The following is a 7,722-nucleotide window of genomic DNA, read 5'->3' on the forward strand; positions in this document are numbered from 1 at the left end:
AGTCTCTGTACTCTATGTGGAATGCCAGTTTTCCCTGGCCGGTATTCTCCATTTAAGACTCATTTCATTTACGAAACTGTTTCTTGGTCTCTTGGTATACTTGATCCTTTGTATACTTCTATTATTTCAAGTATAAAAGTTTATTTACTTAATTGTTTACATCTTGGTCTTCTCCTTTAGAGTCTGAATTCCTTGAGGCAGAAAACCACTTTTGCGCAATTGTATCTAGGACAGTATCTGACATACCACAGATGATGGCTGAAGATCCCTTATGTATAGCCCAGGTAAACTGCAGAATTTATAGTAGTTTACTAAGGGTCACAAATAACTATGGATTATTTCAACATTAAGGATATGTGAGAAGTTCACGACTGGCCTAGAATTAGTCTTTGTTGACTAGGTAATGGTATTTGAATAGCATATCCCCATCCCTCATTTCAGAACATATAAACTTCATTTTTATACTTGGTTCTCACTTGTCTCTAACCATGCATCTTCTTTACCTCCATTAATACATATCATTTCATTTGTGATTTCCCAATAAGAATACTTTCCTCCACTTCTGTTTTTTTTTTCTTTTTATAGTTCACATGTGTAGATGGGAATAAAATGCAAAAATGAATATATTTTTTAAGAAGCAACCTAATATATACTAACTGCTAAAAAAAACAAAGCAAAACAAAAACACCAACAGATACAGATTGATTTATTTCGATGTGTCTCTGAACATTCCATCAGTTCTAATGACAGTTATTTAAGGGGCCAGTTTCATTCTTGATGTTATTTTAGGAATACACACTAATTATAAATTAGTAGATTTTCTTTAATGAAATGTTATTTAATAATACAAAGGCACTCTCTTCTGCATGTCAGTAGAGAAATTTCAAGCTAGAACTAGGACAAATTTCAAAAATTTTAAACATGGATACCAATTCCTACCTTTTATATGAATGGAACACTCTAGTAAGATATACTTTTTCACAGATTATGAACTATATGGATTAGCACGCTCCCATTTTTGGTAAACATTTAAAGAGTGTATATCTGTATGGAAAAAAAATGAAATGCTTATGTGGCTCATTACTGATGTCTCTTACCTCTAAGGCACTAGGTGCCAATCAGTAATAGGCCTCCTTGTCATCACCATGATAATCAAGATGCCCTGATGCATAATAAAACATTCTCTAGGGGTTGGAGGAGGGTCAGAGCTAAGTGTGGCATTCCTGCCCTTGGCTTCCCAGACTTTTGCATAGTTAATGGTAGCCTTGTGATCCCCTTAGGGGCACAGTATGCTTCAATGGACTATATTTCTTATATGCTCTATTATATGTTAAATATATATATATATATATTTTATTATTTGTGTGATATAAATAATAAGGGGAAAAGTCAGATATACTTTAAAAAAGATCCTCTAACACATAATTATTATTTTAACATGGTGGTATTCTTCTGAGAAGACTATTTTAAAGCAGGACTCAGCACTTCAAGGCTTCCCCCAAATATATTCAATTTTTCAGTGCATTAGTAAAAAATAGAAATTTTTCTGAACATTGCATGGAGAGAGGAGAACAATGTACATTACATACCATGCTGCTAAATTGATTCAGTTGTGTCCTACTCTGTGTGACCCCATAGACGGCAGCCCACCAGGCTCCCCAGTCCCTGGGATTCTCCAGGCAAGAACACTGGAGTGGGTTGCCATTTCCTTCTCCAATGCATGAAAGTGAAAAGTGAAAGTGAAGTCGCTGAGTCGTGTCCAACTCTTAGCGACCCCATGGACTGCAGCCTACCAGGCTCCTCCGTTCATGAGATTTTCCAGGCAAGAGTACTGAAGTGGAGTGCCATTGCCTTCTCTGTTACATACCATATGCAAAACTTAATACATATCTCCTTGTTAATTTTCCAGAATTCTTTTTCCGGTGCAACCCATATCATATTTCTTCTCTACTCTCCAACTTCATCCCAACAGCTTCTCAGCTATACTGAGTCTTAGCTGCTTCTTCCTCATAGATTTTTCTATTCCAACCTTTTCTGAAAGGATTATAATGATAGTTTTTTTTTTTTTTTTTAATTTTCTGTATTTTACCTTTTCACTCAACAATCTAATCAGCCAACAAAGGACTCCCTTATTCTTAGAAATCAGGAGCCTTGTGAATAATAAAGGCATTTTCCCTTTCATATACAATTGGATTCGCCAGATATTTTGCTTGAATTCTATATACTTGTAACTAAAGTGATTCCTTTAATCAAATGTGTCTTGCCAGTAGTAGCGCATGTAAAAGCAGTTAGATTGAACTTAGATATATAGTGACACTGTTTCTCCTGGTTATCTAGTCAAGCTTTCTTTTATATTTTAGTTTACTTAGAAATCTGGCCAGGTCAGAAACTAAAATTAAAAAAAAAAAAATAGGAAAGATGAAACAAAGAGCAGAATGTTTATAACTGTTGAAGCTGGATGGTGGGTACATGGAAATTCATTACACTGTTCTTTTTACTTTGTGTGTGTTTGAAATTTTGCATAATGAAAAGGAAAAATAATTGTGAACACCAGAAGGCTCAGATAAGATGTTGCAAATACTGTCAGTTCTACCCAATATTCACCTCACCCTCCTCACTCCTCTTCTTTTTTTTTTCTCACTCCTCTTCTTCCCCACATTTTCTGCTAATGAAACACAGGTTTTGTCTGTAGCAGTAATGTGTCCGCTCCAGTGCAGGAGCAGTGACACTACTCCCGTTTTCTTAGGTAGAGCTTGCCCTTAAGGCACGTGTGGATTGAGTGCCGGTTCTCAAAAAGAATACCTGGTGTGAATCCTTACTTCTTACTTACTGTCTGGGCACCTTTGACTATTTCCCAACCTTTCTGAGTTTTAATTTCCTTATCTGTGAAAGGATCATAATAACTTTACTACTTACCTCTTGGGTTATCCAGAGGATCAAATGAGATTTACATATGTACAGCTAGTTTGCGTGTGGAAGACCGTTATTCTTTGTAGGCACCATGGTATTCTTTATTTTTCACTGTGTTTTCAGTGTTATGTTTCTCTTGGCTTCCTACTTGAATACACTTGAGGTGCAAAAAGGTTTATGATATTATAATGGTAATTTGCATAACATCATGTAATATAACTATTTAGAGGTAGAAACGTTGTTGCTGCTGCTGCTGCTAAGTTGCTTCAGTCATGTCCGACTCTGTGTGACCTCTTAGACGGCAGCCTACCAGGCTCCCCCATCCCTGGGATTCTCCAGGCAAGAACACTGGAGTGGGTTGCCATTTCCTTCTCCAATGAGTGAAAGTAAAAAGTGAAAGTGAAGTCGCTCAGTAGTGTCCGACTCTTAGTGACCCCATGGACTGCAGCCCACCAGGCTCCTCCGTCCATGGGATTTTCCAGGCAAGAATACTGGAGTGGGGTGCCATTACCTTCTCCAGAAACACTACAGATACATAAATGTTTTAAGCCTCCTCCCCACTTAAAAAATACATACCAATAGACTAGGACACAAAAACCATCTTCCCAGTTTGTTCTTCCTGGAGTCACCCAAACTCTTCATAGAACTGATTGTTGTTCATAGTTCCCACACAGCTGCAGTTGAACCTGTGCAGTTACCTCCAGAGAACTGTTTTGGCTCCAATCTGCTGGATAACTGCCTGTTTGGACAACTTTGCCTTGGATAATTTCCCTTTGTCTAACCATGGGACTCATAAATCCATGTATAAGGGGACAGATTTCAGAAAATGATATTTGGCTATGGATGGTTGCAATTTCAAGACCTTTTCAAAGGGCGATAATGAGAAATTTTTACTGGACAATGTAAGTTTTCGAACTTTGAAGATATATATCCTGGGATCCAGATCATTTATTCATCAGTATAGAATATGCATTGCTTACCCATCAGCCTATTCTAAAATGTTAAGGTCATGAATAAGAATGTTCCACAGCCCATAAAATACCTCTCCTGGAGTATAACTTAACTGGGAGGGAATATTATTAAATATGTAGGAGTTCCACTTTATTGTCAACTGAGATATAAAATGAGAAAGAAAAACCCGTATCCTAGACAGTGTGTTTTCCTTTAGAAAGGAATATGCCAACAAGGATTTTTTGCCTTTTTTCTATCTCTTCATCCCTGAATTTTATTTTTTGTTTCAATCATTGAGATCTGACTGAATGACCTGAGTGGTTATCTCTTCTGTAAAATATGTGAGATGTATTTATGGTTTCCCAAACAGTTACTATGCTTAAATGTAGGTCCAGAGCCTTTACAAAAGAGGACACAGCTGTATACTATTCCAAGGGAAAAAGAAACAATGTCGAGTCATCAGAGAGATTTAGAGATGATTTCTGAAGGATTTCTGGATTTCAACAAAATTGTTTTACCCTGAATAATGGTAGAATTCATCTCAGCCAAAATGCAACTGGTCAATCTGTTACTTCCTATATGGAAAGCAAATGATCAAGTAAATTATATAATTGTGCATTACAACTTTGCTTCTGTCATTATAAATTCAGTTATATCCCAGACTGAGGCTATTACATGACGGAGACAAGTTTAATGTTGCTCAGCCAGTCTATCTTGTTGTAGTTACAGCTGACAAAAAAAAGTGAGCTCTCTTGTGTGTTTTTCTTATCTGGCTTATTGGAAATAGGACTTTTGTTTTGACTTGTTAGTGGATGTCACTTTATCCTGATTTGGAGAATCAATCAGGAAGACTTTCTAGAGTAGCCTATTATGAAATTAAGAGCCTAATAGGAAAATGTAACTGTTCCTTTGGATTATTTTTTGTTTTCTTCTAAATGAGATTCTTGGGCTTCCCAGGTGGCGTGGTGGTAAAGAATCTGCCTGCCAATGCAGGAGAAGTGAGTTTGATCCCTTGGCTGGGAAGATTCCCTTGACAAGGAAATGGTAACCCTCTCCAGTGTTCTTGTGGGGAAATCCCATGGACAGAGGAGCCTGGCGAGCTGCAGTCCATGGGGTCGCAAAAGAGTCGGACAAGACTTAGAGACTAAATAACAACCACAAATGAGATTCTTAGTATTAAAATTTGTAGAGAATATGTAAAAACTAAAAATTATTACATGGACCTTTTTATTTTATCACAGTAGTATTGTACCATGACAGAGCTGAACTCATGGTCTCATTGGGCTGGTGCTTGTGAAATGGTGTAGAATGTTCCCTGTTTTGTCATGTTGGCAAAGGAAAATTACACCAGTGCCTTGATTGTCAGAATGATACAGCACCTCTGGGGAAAGGGATTGCTGCCTATTAAAGATAGGTTGGGGTGAGCTATGCCAAATGTTGAGTGAGATTTATTGAATACAAACAGTGCAAGCTTTCTGTGCATTTTGGTTATGAGAAAACAAAAATGTTGATAAGAAAACAAAAATACAAATAGAAAAATAATAATCATTTCTTGGGTCCATCCATGAGGCAAACGGATAAAGTCTAAAAGGAATGGAAAATTCCTAAAAAAAAAAAAAATAGAATTTACTGTCAGGGAAATGTTAATCTAACTGAGGCAGGTAGGTAATACTATTCATGCTTTATAGTAAACAATACCTGAGACATGATACTTCTTATGATCTATCTGGCTGTTTACCAGTGGTTTTGTTTGCTTTTACTTGGCTTGTGCAGATGTGTTACGAATGTACAATTATATTTATCCTCTCTAAGATTTCTGTGTTTAAAGCATTGCCTTCTAAGATTAAAATGATACTTTTTAAATATGGGCCATGATGTTAAAATATTAACCTTAAGATTTATTTTTCATTGTATGAGTGATGTCTAAAGTAGTTGAGTTTTTTGTGATTTATTTTTTCACAATATATATTTTTACCCTTGTTTGGAATTGTCAGATTTTCTTCCTTGTAGCAGATTCACAAAGAAAACTTTAAAATATTGTGCTGACCTTTATATAAGCCTCATGTAAAAGAAGAAAAATCTTAGTTTTTTTTTTTTTTACTGAAAAACATATTGTTTTTCTACAGATGTCAGCATTGAGCTATGCAAATAGCTTCATAAGCACTTGTGCTGTGCTTAGTTGCTCAGTCATGTCCGACTCTTGTGTGACCCCATGGACTATAGCCCGCCAGGCTCTTCTGTCCAAGGGGATTCTCCAGGCAAGAATACTGGAGTGGGTTGCCATGCCCTTCTCTAGGGGATCTTCCCAACCCAGGGATTGAATCCAGGTCTCTTGCATTGCAGGTGGATTCTTCACTGTCTGAGCCACTAGGGAAGCCCAGTAAAAATACTTGAGGAACCCTGAAAATGGTTACTTTTTGCTATTATTAGTCAATAATTGTCATATCTTGTGTCATTTATGTTTAGGATCATGAAGTCTTGGCTAGAGAAAGAGAAAAGCAACAAAGAATCAATTTAAAAGCATAACTGTAGCAATGAATAAGGGTAACTTTGTACTAATTAAAAATTTAATAATAATGAGTTATGAAAGTTACAAAGTAAAGGTACTGTAGAATTTTCAATTAGGCATGTTTATACATCTTTTATTTTTGTAACCACTACTGACCATAATTCATTAAGATAGTTATAAATAAACCTCCAGTGTATAATTGACATATAAATTATCATTTTGTAAATAATTGTTTACAGGTTGGCAGTGTAATGCGTTAATTTAGTGTACTGTTAAGTTACTACAGTGTAATAGAAAACTGTAGTATTTTAGATTGCAGTCTAATAGACTTTTGGACTGTTAATCCCTCAGGAAGTAGATAGATAGGGATCCATTAAAAGTCATTTAATCTTAAGGACATTTTGACATCATGTTTTAAGTTGAGAAGCTAGAACTAGGATTGTTAAATGCTAATCAGTGTGGAAAACCAGATGTGTTCTTGAATGCTTCTTTCTTATTCATCAAAAACCAGCCTTCTGAAAACTGACAATGTCCCTTAGTCAAACTGTACAGGAAATAGTTTTGGTATCTTTGAAAATTGTTGCTTTCATTTCTTTGATCTTCACAGTTTATAGAAATAGATATATATTTCCAGATTGATTGTTTTGAAGAAGGTAGGTGAATGTGAGTTATGTATATTTTTAAACAATAAAGTCAGTAATAAATAAGCTGGTTTTACTCTTCTAACTAGGAAGACTGAGAAATTTCTGCTGAAAGGAAGTTAAAGTTTTTTTTCTAACCAAGAAGCAAAGAAGAAAATTTTTTTCCAAGAGTTTCTTTCACCTTTGTCAATGTTACATGGCAGTTTGGTGCTTTTTTTTTTTTTGAAAGTAGGTGTTTTTCCTAGTTTATGGTGCAGCAAAAAAAGCATTCAAAAATCTCCTACCATTGGTAATGGTACTTTTGAGGAAATAAGAGATTGTTTTTTTGCTAGTAGATGGTAGGATGTAAGATGACCTCAAATAATGGTGCTACTCAAAGGGGACTCATTCTCTTCAAATTGAAGGGATTTTTCTTAGATTTGAAGGATGAAAAGAGTAAACAAAAAAAAAGAGTTAATTCATTTCATCATTTTATGAATTAAATATTAGTTGAAAGCATGTTCCCTCTTAAACAATATAGAGGACAAATCACACATGATGAGGACAAACAAGACTATTAAGGGCATAAATTAGAATTTCCAGAAGCCCTGACTCATTACTGAATGCAGGATTTATTTTGAAGACCTTCTGGTAACCTCGGCTGCAATGTTTGTTTCCTCGGAAGGCTCAATGAGTTGGGGAAGGAGTCCACATGGTCCCTTTAGGTCATAG

Source organism: Bos javanicus, chromosome 17 (genome assembly GCF_032452875.1).
Source record: "Bos javanicus breed banteng chromosome 17, ARS-OSU_banteng_1.0, whole genome shotgun sequence".
Classification (NCBI taxonomy): domain Eukaryota; kingdom Metazoa; phylum Chordata; class Mammalia; order Artiodactyla; family Bovidae; genus Bos; species Bos javanicus.